This window comes from Astatotilapia calliptera, chromosome 6, assembly GCF_964374335.1.
Source record: "Astatotilapia calliptera chromosome 6, fAstCal68.1, whole genome shotgun sequence".
Lineage (NCBI taxonomy): Eukaryota > Metazoa > Chordata > Actinopteri > Cichliformes > Cichlidae > Astatotilapia > Astatotilapia calliptera.
Genome location: NC_137427.1, coordinates 7,992,634 through 8,008,240, shown reverse-complemented (window position 1 = coordinate 8,008,240; position 15,607 = coordinate 7,992,634).

Sequence of the window (15,607 nt, the reverse complement as noted above, 5' to 3'; positions counted from 1 at the left end):
CTATTTTGTTGGTAAATTTTTAGCAAGAACGGTTTGTGCTGTTGCACTGAAGTAAGAGTCTATGCCTTGTGCAAGTTTTATCTGAGTGTCTCTAGTTTCTTCCCATAATTCAAAGAGAAAATGTTCAATGATTATAACTGTTAGGCTGGCTATTGTAATTCGTTATTATTGATCCAAAATGCTGCAATGAGAATACTGACAGGGACTGGAAAAAGAGAGCCAATTTCTTCCATATTGGCTTCTCTTTAATGGCTCCCTGTTAAATCCAGAATCAATTTTAAAATCCTTGTGTTAAGGTCTTGTATAATCAGGTACCATCCATCTTAAAGATGTCATAGTACCATATTGCCCCAGTGGAGCACTTCCCGTGCAGACTTCTGGTTTACTTGTGGTTCCAGGATATTTAAAAGTAGAATGGGAGGCAGAGCCTTCACTTTCAGACTCCTTTTCTGTGAAACCAGCTCCCAGTTTGGATTCACTGAGACAGACACCCTCTCTACTTTAAAGATTAGGGTTAAAATGTTCCTTTTTGATAAAGCATATAGTCAGGGTTGGATCAAGTGAACCTGAATGAGTAATGCTGCAATAGGTCGTGGCTACTGAGGGCTTCCCATGATACAGTGGGTGGACCTTTTTCAGTCACTATGTGCTTCCACACCACACTGCATGTAATCATGAATCTCTGGCTCTGTTTACAGTCTGTCTGTTATTCTGGCTTCCTCATATCATCCACAGCCTGTCGTGCCAGATGACTGCCCCTCCCTTAGCCCAGTTCTGCAGGAGGATTCTTCCTATTGAAGTGGAGTTTTTCCTTCCCACTGTCGTCAAGTGCTTCCTCAAAGGGTCTCGTTTGATTGTTGGATTTTCTCCCTAATATTCTAGGATCTGTACCTTAAAGCATCTGGAGGTGACTGTTGTTGTGATTTGTCTCTCTCTCTCTCACTTTCTCTGTTGCTCTCTTTAATTGAACTGAAAATTGAATAATATGAAATCGGCCATATGGGCACAGGCATGTATGAATGGTCTCTGTTTCTCTCTGTGTGCAGCTTTGTGATAGTTTGGGGAAAAAAAGCATGTGTGCTCCTGTAAAAACGTGTCAAATGAGATGCACACAGGAGTATTGTAATTAAATAAGCAAGAAAATCAAGTTGCCAAAACTCTTAGTAAAGTCAACAGCAGTCACAAGAGAAAAATCAAATGAAAAATGATTCAAAATGTACTCTTGCCTTGACATTTTATCTTTTTTTTTAAACAGTGCACAAAGACAATATGTCTATAGATTAAAAAATATGACACTGGGCCAGAATTTCTGGCCCAACTCTGGCAAAAGTCCCTGGAGAGGTAACTCAAGAAGGGGAGAGAGACATTAGGCCAGTGGGAAGCTGTGTCACAACAAGGAGCGCCACAGTGGCACGACTGTTATATAAAGCATGCTTGATGATGGCATCATTTTGTCTCCCTTCAGCTTCCATTAGGTGGAAAGACAGAAATTGTTTGAGATGTTGTATGAAAGCAGTGAGACACAGGAGAAAAAGAAGAGTGAAACAAGTGAAGCACAAACTGAAAAATGGAGAAAGCAAAAAGGAGAAAGGAAACGACAAAAAAGGGAAAAACTCTCAGTTAGCAGACATTTGATCAGCAGGGCTCGATGTCTTGTGGGTGTTAAGGAAAGTCATAATGAAATAAAGAGTATATTCAATCAGTGACCTGAAACAAACACAGTCGTTAAGACCAAGCCACTGCAATAAACAGGCTTCGATTATCTTATTACTTGTGCTAATACAACCACAGAGAACAACAGGAGCAGGCATCGCATTAGTGTGGAGTATAGCTCTGCTTGGAAAAGCTCCTCATCAACAAAACTTTCAACATATTAAAATCTGTCGACAACTATTTCAAGGTTGTTTCAACAGAGCTGGCAATAATTTTCTTATATATGAACAATACCCAGTGTCCTATATAGTATGCTTTTCTAAATAACTCTTGGTGAAGTAAAAACTGTTGTTAAGTGTTAATGCATATTTAATGGCTACTGAAATTTCAACTACGTTTGCTGACAGAGAAAACAAATAGAGTTAATTCCCCCCGCTATTTGTTTTTAATTATATATTTTTCTTTTAATTATCACTCTATGCAAACCAGATGAACCCTTTGATTTAGCAGCTCTTTTCACATTCTCTGGAAAAGAAATTTACTTGGATTTTCATCTTTATTTTGAATCCTGTTGTAGGAGGTGAAAATGAAATAAAAAAAGAATCTTAACCTCAACGATGTCTAAATTAAAAGACTATATTGCTGAGTCAGTTTGTGCTACATAAAGATAACTTGCTGTGCTGTGCAAAACACTTGAGCCACGCTTCATTATGAAAATGGGAAAGAGGTGGAGAAATGTTTTAAAATATGTTCAAGCAATCACGGAAAAAAGTATATAAAGCAAAAAAAAAATTTGGCCAATTCTAATAAGCCTAAAAGTCGATATTTAGTATGACGGCCTTTATTCTTCAGCAAAGCCTGAACTTTAACCCTGTAAAGCTGAAACCATGAAATAATTGAAAATTGTGTTTATTGAAACCTCTGACAATTAAAAACAAAAAACAAGAAAACAAAACAACTTTGTGTTCATATCCTCCTGAGAACCAAGAAAACTGCCACTGTTACGTGAGGCTTTTCTCGCTGTTTCAGCCACCCTTCCACTGAGGCCATTTCTGATGAGACTTCAGCAAAGCACAGACGAATCAACTCAAGGTCCAGATGTATCGCTCACGTCTTGTGCCAGTTATTCCTATTTCTTAATAATATTCAGATACTGTTCATCTGCCACTACTTCTTTTGTCCCCCACTTGTCCAATTTCCTCAAAAGGACACACTACACACCATCCTGAGATATGCGAAGTTTTCAGTTAGTAGCTTTTTAGGAATCACCTTGTTGGTAGAAGACAAAATACGACTCTATGTCTGTCAAATGTGTTTTTTCTCTCTCTCTCTTTAAAAAAAAAAAAAAATTACTAAAGGAATGGGAATAAATAATATGTTTTTGTGACAGGCTGCCAGTAAAAAAGTGGCTAAAGACACAACTTAAAATTGGTTATTTGCTAGGTTGATAAATCACGGGTTCATCTCTTGAGTTAAGTGCCTTTATATGCTTGAATGATTAATAGAGCAGTTTTAAGTGGCTATACTATAAAGACACATCTCCTGGATGCACTGGTACGCATCTTCAGTGATGTATCCTAGGGTCATCAGGTGTTTCGGGTCTCACAACATCATACACCCTCGCCCAGGCAACCCAGCCGGTGGTGATCAGGCCCCGACTTGTGTACCAGTAGCTACCCACGGATCAGCCCTCTTGATCCACAGCCACCTTGTGGCTTTCTCTGCCGCTTCACTCACAGCCTGGATGGCTCTCTTCTTGGCTGCCCCAGCCACGCCCAGCCGGCCTAGGACTTTGCAGAGTGATCGTCCTGCAAAGCCCCTACAACCCACTTCTATGGGCTCATAGAAAGTCTTCCAGCCCCTTCCCCTGCACTCCTGCACTAGTTCCTGGTACTTTCCTCGTTTCCTTTCATTGGCCTCCTCAATCCGCTCTTCCCAGGGCACTGTGAGTTCCAGCATGATCAGCTGTTTTGAGGCCTCAGAAATAATTATCATGTCTGGCCGGAGTGATGTTTTTGCAATGTTCTGAGGGAACTTTAGTTGTTTACCCAGGTCAGCCTGTAGCTGCCAATCAGAGGCTGTGTTGAGGAGGCCAGTTGTCAAATGTGGGCGCACCTGGGGTTTCTCTCCAGCCTTAATAAAAGAGATTACCTTCCTCGGAGCATGATGATGCTTGCTGGTGCTGATTGCTGAGGCAATCTTTTCAGCAACTACTCTGAGCACCTGGTCGTGCCGCCAACGATACCAACCATCGGCCAGGGCCCTTGGGCAGCTGCTAAGGAGGTGTTCTAGGGTCCCTCTTCCAGAGCACAGGGGACAGGCAGGTGTCTCGCTCTTTCCCCACAGATGGAGGTTAGGGTTAGGGCTTAAGAAACAAACAAACAAACAAATAAAACACAAGTTAGAAAGCGGGCAACATCCAAAGAAAAACTTTGAAAGACCATCAGAAAACATGGAGAGCTAATAAATAAACTTGCAAGAAATTCTGGCTCTTTGGATGCAAGATATAATGAAAATAAAGGCAACTCAAGATTTTGCACAGCACTCTACATGAAGTTTAATGAATTTTATTTAGGTTCAACTGAAAAGAATGATTGAATTATTGTCATACAGTCCATACATGCACATCAGATGCATATTTAGTGAAACATGTTCAAAGTCAGCATTTGTCTTTCATCTGATTTTCTCTGTACCAGCCAAACCTGAGCTTTTGAAAAAGATGAGTAAGACAACCCAAAAGACAAAAAAGGGGAGTGCAAAACCCCCATCTTGGTTGGCATTTGCAGCAATCTTTGTACTATGAAGCAGATCTTGTGCAAATTTGCCAGATGTCTGTGTCCAAGCACAGCACCTGGTGCATTCTGTCTGAGCAGGACTCATGTTCAAAATGTTGTTGGACTGTCTCTTCTTCATCTGCATAGCTCCATATAAATGAGAGCTCTGTTGTAAAGCAACTGCAGCTAATTCAATGACATGAATCATGTATGGAACTATACCACATTATATTTTGGGCTTTTATTTTGTTTTTCATATATTTGTTACTATTTGAGCCATCATCATGTCCTCTTTCCTGTTACTTGTTGTTATTGCAGACTTCCTCTCCATTTCTACTGGTGCCTACTGCCTATTTATAGCAAATTGCATTAAAGTAATTCAGAAATGTCTGTGCTAACTTTAGACACTGGCTGATACATAAAATCTGCGATATGGATTTTTCCTCATGTCTGCAGTGCAGAGCTTTGTTTGTTCTCATTTTGAGTAAAATAAAACCTGTTTTGTTGGAATGTTCAGCTTGTCAGTGTTGGCCCGCGACCTCTGACATCATTGATGTAGTTTCCAGCCTGAAATGTCAGCGTGAAATTTAAAAATGGATGTGGTTGAGGTGCCACTAATAGCACATGTACTAACATGTAAAGTGCTGCCAGTAATGTGTCCTTCCACCATACAATCAGCTTCACTGATCTGAAAAACTCAATTCATTTACACCAGCAAATGCTGTTATTTAAGCCATATTTCACTTTTTAAATTTCAGCTCCAGCTTGGTACACTATTATGGATAAACTATTCCTGGAGCCATTGTAAGGGTAAAGTAATTGGTTAAGGACCAATGAAGGGAGAGTGGGAATTTTCTCAGAGTTTTAGGAGAGTTTTCTCTGTGATTGCAATAACTTTATGCCTCCATGTTATATACAGACATAAAATCTGTTTAGCAAGGCCTTGTTTGACGAATGAGTTGACAAAACTTCAGACATACAGTATAGGAAAGGATCAGTGTGACACCCAAATGAGCAAAAAGTTAAACTAACCATAAATGTAAGTGCTGATAAGGATGGTTTGTTATCCAGGTTTACAGACGGTGTATGTGCTGCAGACAAACACAACATGAAGAAAACATTTCCTCAAAAACAAATTACAAGATTAAGAATTAGCATACTAGTTATGAACGTTTGTTGATGGTTAACACTGATGTTATCAAAGATAGAAAGATAGAAAAAAAGCAAACTGCAGATAAAATAATTCGTAAAGGTTAGGTTTAAAGTTTTCATCAATATAAAGAATCTAAACCTCCACAATAAAATGGACATGGATGTCTACAATTCCAGGGTCAATCGGGTGTTTTGTTTTTAAATGTTATTATCTTTCCTATCTCTGTTGTTATGATTTCTCCTTTTTTCTTTCGTTCTTTCTTTTTAATAAGAATATAATGAGTAAACACAAGAATATGATTTTGTTCGCATAAAAGCTGTAATTGCCTTAATTTCTTTTTGATTGCATAATGATAATAAAAAGTCTGGAATGTTGAACCTTGAATCTTTTGATTCCAACCTTAATTAAATCCTTTGTCTGTTGTCTGTCAGTACAATTAGCAATCGAGACTTTGAGTTTTGATGTTTTGTTTTTTCCCCCTGACAACAAGAGAAAAAAGTTATATTACTATACAGTGAATAGAAAAGGGCCTGTCTGCTGAGAAACCACCCAGTGTATCTAAAAAACACAACAACAAAACTAACCTATTGAAATATTTAAATACATGAAGTATGCAACACCAGATCGTAGCAGAGGAATACCAAGAATGCATGCGGGAGGTCAAAGAATGGTTCCTGAGTAATTCCCTCGTTTTAAATGATAAGAAGACTGAGATTGTGGTGTTCAACAGTAAAATCCCTCGTGCCCAACTCTGTGCTGCCCTGGGTTCCTTTGCTAGTTTTTCTTGTGACTATGTCAGTAACTTGGGTGTACTGCTGGATAGCTCGCTCAAACTCGATAAGCAAGTGTCTGCTGTAGTGAGATCTAGCTTCCACCAACTGAGCCTTATCTCTAAGGCTAGGCATTATATTCCGCATGAGGACCTGGAGAAGCTTATTCACGCTTTTGTGACCTCCAGGTTGGATTATTGTAACTCCTTGTACTATGGTCTTCCCTCTTCTCTTCTTCTTAGACTGCAAACAGTCCAAAATGCAGCAGCCCGCCTTTTAACAGGTACCAGGAAATTTTGCCATATTACCCCTGTCCTAGCTAGCCTGCATTGGCTGCCCATAAAGTACCGTATTCAATTTAAAATATTACTTCTTACTTTCAAAACTATTAATAAATTAGCGCCAAGTTATCTTAGCGAACTTCTCAAACCACATACTCCTGCTAGAACACTCAGATCTGCCACTCAACTACTTCTGACCCAACCCAGATCTCGACTGAAGTCTCGGGGTGACCGTGCGTTTGCTCTGGCTGCCCCGGTACTGTGGAACACCATTCCTCTCGACCTCCGCGCATCTGATTCCATTGCACTGTTCAAATCACGATTAAAAACCCACTTATTCAATCTTGCCTTTCCCTCTAGTTAATATTTCTTTTATGATTTTATATCACACACTTTTATGCTCATTTAAATTCTTGTTTGCTCTGTACCTGTTGCTTTCCTATGTATTAGTGGCAGTTATCTGCTTGCATATTTAGTACTTGCTTTGGTCCTATTTCTATTATCCTCCTCATATACTCTATTTTACTTGTTAAGCACCTTGGCATACCCTTGGTTTTTAAGTGTGCTTTAGAAATAAAGTTTATTATTATTATTATTATATGGTATCTTAGTGAATTTTTTTTTTAAATTTCACACAGTGGGCCACAATTAATGAAAACTAATGCTACATCTGTAATGATGAAACAGAAAGAATAGCATGTGCTGTATCAGTTCTGCCTGTGAAGCCGATTAATATAAACACAGAGGGACTGCAGATGCTTAGATATTTTTTTACTGGTCAGATGTGTTCAGCCGTAAACATGACAGAAGTGGGATGATGTTAGGAGGCAGAACTATGACATATAGCATACAAAGTATTTCAGTTGTTATTGTCTTTTAAAAGTTTACATTCTTTCCCTGAATTTCAATAGTTAGCATTTTCTTTGCGATGATTTCACTGATGATGTGAAAGCCAGCAAGCATGACTCACAAGAGAACAATGTTTGTCATGTTTGTCAGAATAGATGTAAGAGTGCTTTTTGAGATGAGAAGATATCATAACAGTGAAAAAGATTGTGAACATTCTGATGCTGAATACATATCTTTACTTATATGCACGTGTTTTCCTGCCCCTATTTGTGTGTGTGTGTTTGTTAAAAAAAGAGAGAAAATGGTGGATTCAATATTCATTAAATGTTCTCAGTCTGCTGACCTTTTCCTTCCTCCCTGAGTCCATGCTTCATTTGATTCAATAAGAGACGTTAATTTTCAAAGCAAACCTTCACTTACAGATTTATTTCCTGGGGGCATTGCTTTGTGTACAGACAGGAGAGAAAGGAAGAAGGACAGTATAGATCAGCTGGAAAGGAGATGGATGACAGTTGATCGGGGAAAGGAAAAAGAAAGACAAAAGAGGCACGTAAATGACCCAGTTTATGTTGTAAGAGTATCCTTATTTTGTCATTTTGAGGGTTGGAGAGAGAAAAATCACAATAATTTATGTTCTGATAATTGTCTTAATTCTATACCAGTGTAGTTTTACAACTGCAGGCATGTACAATAAATGTACACTGTTTATGTTTAATCTTATTGTTGGATATATTTTTATTTTGGTTTTGTATTTTTCTTAATTGAGTAATTTTGCTAATGTAAATAATATAGCTCTTGTCTTGCTTTTGTGAAATGCTTTGCACACATATAATTTCTAATTATTATGTTGGTTTTATGGCCAATTTACTGAGTGTTTCAAAATTTTTCCACAACTATATAAGAAGTTGTTTTTTGCTCTCTTTCTGTGTGTGTGATGCCCGCTGACCAGTGCCAAATGTCTTTACTGCTGTGGACACGAGGATGCATTCAAAGCTGACACAACAAGCAGAGACAGCCAAACGCAGTAGACTATTGCTCGCAAAGAGCGTCTTTGTCCACAGCAATCTATTTCTCAAAGACCAGCTAAGGCCCGGGGCTACAGACCTAAGAGAGAAAATGTGATTTCTCTTGTTATCTGAGAGATCCTGCTGCTTGTGTTGAAACCAGCACAGACCCAGACAGACAGCCGAGAATATTTCTGTTGATCAGGGTGTTGATCCCACAACTGCTGTTTTTTAACACCTACAGTGTTTTGTTTTTATGATTTCGTTTTTCGTACTGATACACTGGACATAGTGTTAAAGATTCACATCCAAGTGTTGAATAAGAGCAAATAATAAGTGATAAGTTCTATTAAATCAGTGTGGATTAGAACAGTGGTTACCAAACGATGTGATATAAGGTAAGCCCAGGTGTGCCATAGGATGTTTTTGACACCATGCATATGTTATGGTTTGTAATTAAAATAAATCCTTCAAAAACTCTTTGGAGGATCCCAGTGCAGTCACACGGCTGCCAGCAGGGAAGTAGAACAATGTGACAGATGTCCTGACATTAATGACATTAAGTCAGCTCATAAGAGGAGAAAATTGATCAATTTCCTGGGTTTAAGCTATTAAAAGTACTTAATGCATAAAAATGGCTCTGTGTACACAAATCAGGCAAAACATTATGATCACTGACAGGTGAGTTGAATAACAAAGATTATCTCATCACAGCACCTGTCAGTGGGTGGGATATATTAGGAAGCAAGTAAAAATTTTGTTGGCAGATGTAATGTGTTAGAAAAAGGAAAAATGGGCAACCGCAAGGATTTGAGTGAGTTCGGCAAGAGCCAATTGTGATGGCTCGACGACTGAGGCAGAGCATCTCCAAAACTGCAGCTCTTCTGGGGTGTTCCCGGTCTGCAGTTGTCAGTATCTATTAACAGCGGTCCAAGCAAAGAACAATGGGCATATGAGCAATGAACAATGGAGTTTGATGAATCACATTTTCTTTTAAATCATGTGGATTTCCAGGTGCATGTGTGTTATTTCCCTGGGGAACACCTGGCACCAGGATGCAGTATGGAGAGATCACAATCCAGTCAGGGTAGTGTGATGGTTTGGGCGATGCTGTGCTAGGAAACTTTGGCCATCCATGTGGATGTTGCTTTGACAAGTATCACCTACCCGAATATTGCTGCAAACCATGTGCACCCTTTCATAGATATGATATTAACTGATGGCTGTGGCCTCTTTCAGCAACACAATGAGCCCTTCAACAGTGCAAAATGGTTCACAAACGGTTTGAGGAGAACATCAGTGAGTTTGAGGTGTTCCCCACATCTCATTCCAATGGAGCATCTGTGGGATGCGCTGGACAAACAAGTTCATTGAGGCCACGCCACCTACAGAACTGTTGCTAACATCTTGGTGCCAGATATCACAGCGCACCTTCAGGAGTCTAGTCGAGTCCATACCTTGACAGGTCAGGGCTGTTTTGGTGGTCAAGCACAATATTAGGAAGGCAATGTTAGGTGGTTAAATGCAATTCCTGATCAGTGGATATCATTATATAATTGATTTTACTATGAAAGTACATAGTATGTAAAAGTATGTCCTTAATGATTGTTATTTCTTTAAAAAACAAATCATGGACTAATCTGCTCATTATTTTCTCCAGTGACAAATAATAGCAGATTTACAAATAGTGAAAAATGTGGAATGATTTTTTCATTTGTCAGATTGATTACTTAAGCTAACATTTCAGCTTTGCTATAATAAACTATAAACTTTGTTTTATAAACTATAGGTTTTTTAATCCGCAACACAACATCATATTGTTTTTTTGTTTCCACATGTTTTTTGCACATAAATCTTAATTTTTAAAGTAATTAATAACAAAGCTGTTAGATAAATGAAATGCAGTGAAAAGTACAGTATTTCCCTCTAAAGAGTACTTTACTTTACTTAAGCACTATATTATATTGATCTTCTAACTTTATACATTGTGCAACCTGTTATCATTTCCTAAATAAATACTCTCTGCCAGTGTTACCCCTCAGCCTTCTAGTAGATGCCCCTATGGTATCATTCTGAAAATCCTACAGTACCTAATTCTAACATGTATTTACAAGATTTTCACAGAGCTTGACCTTTGACCTTGAATCTGAAGGCTTTTAAGGCTAAAGAGTGAAAATTTATGTCTTTTCAATAAATACTTTTATTTCTGATTTTACTCTAAATTTTTGGAGTAAACGCTTTCCTCTGTTTAGCCAGCTGAAAGCAACAGGGAGTTGGAAATATTTTGTCTTCATAGAAAATAGTTTCATACAGAGCTGATGTGAAAGGTTAATATTAGTGAGACACAGCTACAAACATTAATAGTGAAATACACACACATAATTAAAAATACTTGAATCCAGAACAGGAATGGGACACTCTGCCAATGACGGTCAATATTGTAGATACACGGTGGCCTGAACTACACTTCACTATAATTTGAAATTTTAATCTGTAACTACGCATCACATTTTACTTTATGTACTTTTTTGTTGGTTAATTTTAGTTTACCTTTTACTTTGTCCTAACTTTGATCGTGACATTTATTTGGGCTTCTGACTCTACATGCCATGTAAAACGAGCTATCTTCTATGTCTCAGTCTTTCTTATCTAGCAGACATCCCTAAACTCACCTTCAAGTCTCCTTAGGTGTTTTGCTGAATTTTGTCAGGTTATGTAAAAGCCTCATTCACCCTGTTGATGAAGAGAGATAGTGACTTTCTTAATAAATTATGTGCCTTTAAGTTGCAAATGGCACTATGCTTCCCACACTAAATGGTAAATGGCCTGTATTTGTATAGCGCTTTACTAGTCCCTAAGGACCCCAAAGTGCTTTACACATTCAGTCATCCACCCATTCACACACTGGTGATGGCAGCCACAGCCACCCTGGGGCGCACTGACAGAGGCGAGGCTGCCGAACACTGGCACCACCGGGCCCTCTGACCACCACCAGTAGGCAACGGGTGAAGTGTCTTGCCCAAGGACACAACGAGCAAGACTGTCCAAGCCGGGGCTCGAACCAGCAACCTTCCAATTACAAGGCAAACTCCCAACTCTTGAGCCACAATCGCCCCAACACATGACAAAATGCTTAAGTAGTAAAAACATTTTGTCTGTCTCTCACTTTGTTAAGATTTCTGTGATTATATTGCTGTAGGGAAAAACATTCTGTTCTATTAACGTGGTTTCAAACGTTGAGCAGTAAATTCAAGGACGCTACATTTTTTTTCTAAACATAACTCTCTGGGATCGTGTGCTAGAACGAGGTAATGAAAAGCCTCATTTTCACGACACGATTTTCAATTAAATACTGGCCTTCTGAAATTCATTTGGAACTTTTTTTTGGAATGTTTCAATAATTAATAATACTTGTAGCCTACAGTTAATACAATTAACCTGCATTTTCTTTTGCTTCAGAACAATTGACTAAGTGTTTATTTGAATAAATTACTTAATGAGTGCCAGTGGAAAACAATGTAAATTAGGCAAAAAGGCCAAGCCAAAAATGAGTAATTACAACAATGAATGTTTTTAAGCTTGTTCCTTATGCGATCGTGGCTCAAGAGTTGGCAGTTCGTCTTGTAATCTGTCGTTGTGTCCTTGGGCAAGATACTTCACCCATTGCCTACTGGTGGTGGTCAGAGGGCCCGGTGGCGCCAGTCTCCGGCAGCCTCGCCTCTGTCAGTGCGTCCCAGGGCAGCTGTGGCTACAATGTAGCTTGCCATCACCTGTGTGTGAATGTGTGTGTGAATGGGTGGATGACTGAATGTGTAAAGCGCTTTGGGGTCCTTAGGGACTAGTAAAGCGCTATACAAATACAAGCCATTTTAAGGCACCTCTGGGATGATTTTCTGAAAACATAATTTCAATCAGTAATACATCAGTCATAAATATTTGAATTAGCAGTTTTGGATTTGGCCACCTACACAAACAGATCCTTTTTACAAGGCTCGGGTTTCAATAAATCCCCAGCTCTCATGTACAGAGGAGAAGCATATTCACCCAATGCATGTAAAAGCATATAAGCCATGAACCTGCCCTTGGAATTTAAAAAGAGGAGACTAAGAATAAAGGTAGAAAAAAGGGATCCCGGTGTGTCGCCAGGTGCCAGAAAAACATAGGAATAAAACTGTGAAGTGGTTCTCTAGGGAGTCTGGCACTGAAAACAAAGGACTATGGGATTCCAGGTGGCCATGTAAATGGGAACAGAACAACATATACCACATACCACCACACAAAACCAAATACATTTGATATAGACACGACACTACAGACGCTGTAGACATTAAATGAGTGATATTGTCCTTCAAAGCTATTTTCTTGGATAGATGAGTGGGAGGATTCTTTTTCCTTTATCTACATTAATCATTCATTGCTTTTGAGCTAATCCTAATCAGATTAGGATAAATGTTCCTAAATAACACATGGAACCCAATCCAGGTCCACGGAGGAGCAGCATTCTGAATTACCACATTCATCCTGCTCAATTGTGAAGTTGGGCTCAAAGTATTTACAGATCCACCTGCTGTGATGGTATACACCCTGCTGTTTGCAACACATCAAAAGGCTCTTTAGAAAGCTTTAAATCTTCAGTTTGTGCTTTTTTCCAATAACATATAGTCCACTGGTTTAAAGGTGCACTTCATTAACTGCGGGACTGTAGTGTAAGGGTTATATTGTTAACTGGTAATTATGAGACCGCGTGTTTCAAGTAATGATGAAGTGATGCAACAAGCAGTGTAACAAATTACTTTCTCCCATGAGTACTCTATCTTTTTTTTTTTTTGAGTAATGACCTCAACACTGTTATTGACATAACTTATCACACATTCAGATTTGTTGTCTCCCTGGAAAATAAAACAACTGTACCTTTAGCTCATAGACAGACCGGAAAACTTGCAAAAGTTTTTGTAAAACTGCACACAAAGAGTTTTTGTGCTTGCTGATACTTGTTGAGTATCTGTACTGACATCTGGAATGACAAAGAAAAAACAATGTTTTGAATGTGTAACTGTAACTGTAGGGTGACATTACTGTTTAGAGCTGGAAGGAACACCTGGCTGCAGCGCAACTTGCTTTATACCACTAACATGTCCTCATTAAGCCTTGGTTGTATCTCAGTTTTTATGGCCCTGGAAGAACTCAAGTTTTAAAAAATTACCATAATTTTAAATCCTGCCATATCTCTAAACCACACAATCACTGTAACTGAGTGCATGAAACAGAAAGTCTTAAATCATGAACAATCTGTTTATGTAAATATATAGCCTAAATAAATTTTACACACTCCTGCTTAATTGTTCAGGATATGCCTCTTAAGTCTAATTCATCACTGTTTACAGCTCCAACCCCAGCTTCAAAACACAACCCTAACCTTTATTTCAAGAGAAAAGCAAAAACAGAAATGCAAATAGTTGTTGATGTGTTTCACTGAGACATTTATTACAGTTAAACAAATGTTAAATTACACATGAAAAGCGTGCTGCAAGTCATACTGTAGGACTCTGTCAGTGTCTTACCTATTTCTCCAAAGAAGCAGATGCTAGGCCTTCTGCTGGATTGATTTTCTTCTCTCCCCCTGTCAAGCTCTTCTCGTGTGGTCCATCTCTGCCACACTGTTGAAACTGCGTTGAGCCACAGCAAACTGTCTTGTAATGGCACAGATGGATGTGACTTCCTGGTGGAGCTGGACTACCTGTGCAATCAGATTGGTCTGCAGGTTTCACGTCATGCCACTGGTGACAAGGACACCAGAAAAATCAGAGAGAAAATCAGACGGAGGGTTTAAGGAGAAAGCAATGAACTGTGGCCACCGCAGATCGTCTCGTTGTTGCCTTTCCACTAAACATGTTGTCACTTACAAAGTGAAATAAAATGGTTTATGCTTCTTAACTTGACAGATTCATATTCCTGAAGTTTAACTGACTATATTATACTGTGATTACCAAGTGTTCCCTTTATCTTATTGAGCAGTTCAGATTATGTGGTATAATAAGGTACAACAAAGCACCCACAGCTTGTGTCTGCAATCATTTTGACTTTTCCTTGTTCAATCTCTGCGATTGTAACCAACACAGAACTCTGTCACTAATGTTCTGTATTCAAACCCTTTGTTAAGCCTGAAGCTATAAAAAACCATTTTGGAATTACATAAAAGCAGAATGTTGGGTTATGCATTATTCCAAACAAATGTAATTCACAATAAAATAAGACAAATACATCCCTCAGGTGAAAACACTGTATTTGTTCTCTTTAAGCATTCCCTTTAATGTCTGATTATTATGGTGTTTTTCTTGTTTTTTTTCTGTAATTTCTGTCTTGGGAGGTAACCGAAGTCACAGTTCATCCTTAAACTCTCTACAACAACAGGAAAAACACATCACTGAAGATTTACGTATATATAGGATACCAAGCACAGTGCTGCAGGCTATGCTGCCTGAGAGATGTGTGAATCAGCCTCGACATTATGTTCTTATTAACTTAACTACTACGATATCAGCTTCTGACGGCATCCGCTGTGAAGCAAAACATCAATGTGGCATCAAATCCCAAAATACATTTGCATTTATTATGGTTTGCACTCTGCTGTTAATCCTGTTCTGTATTTAAGATACGAATAAGAGAGTACAGTGAAATCAACAGAGAGCAGACAGCAATTAAAATATTTTCATAGGCCAGAATAATAGAAGTACAAGGAATCCATTGGTCCAGGGGGTTTGAGAGTCTAGGTAACTTTTAGACAAGATTGAGCAAATCTCCAAACCTAATGGGAATGAGAATGCAGGTGAACTAGGGACTAAGGCAGGGGTCCAAAATGGCAAGCCAAGGCAATCAAATGCAAGCTGAACACAAATACACTGAATATACAAAGCAACAGTCTTTACTGTAACAAATGACATCAGGAGATTAGCTGCTTTATACTTTATGGTTAGAGATAACCAACCATAATTTTGTTGTACATGTACAATGACAAAAGGGCAGCTCTGTTCTATTCTAACTGGTGCATCAGCAGAGACCAGACCACAACCCATGAGTATCACCCCCAGTTAACCAGCTGTGTAACTTTTATCTTTTCCATGGG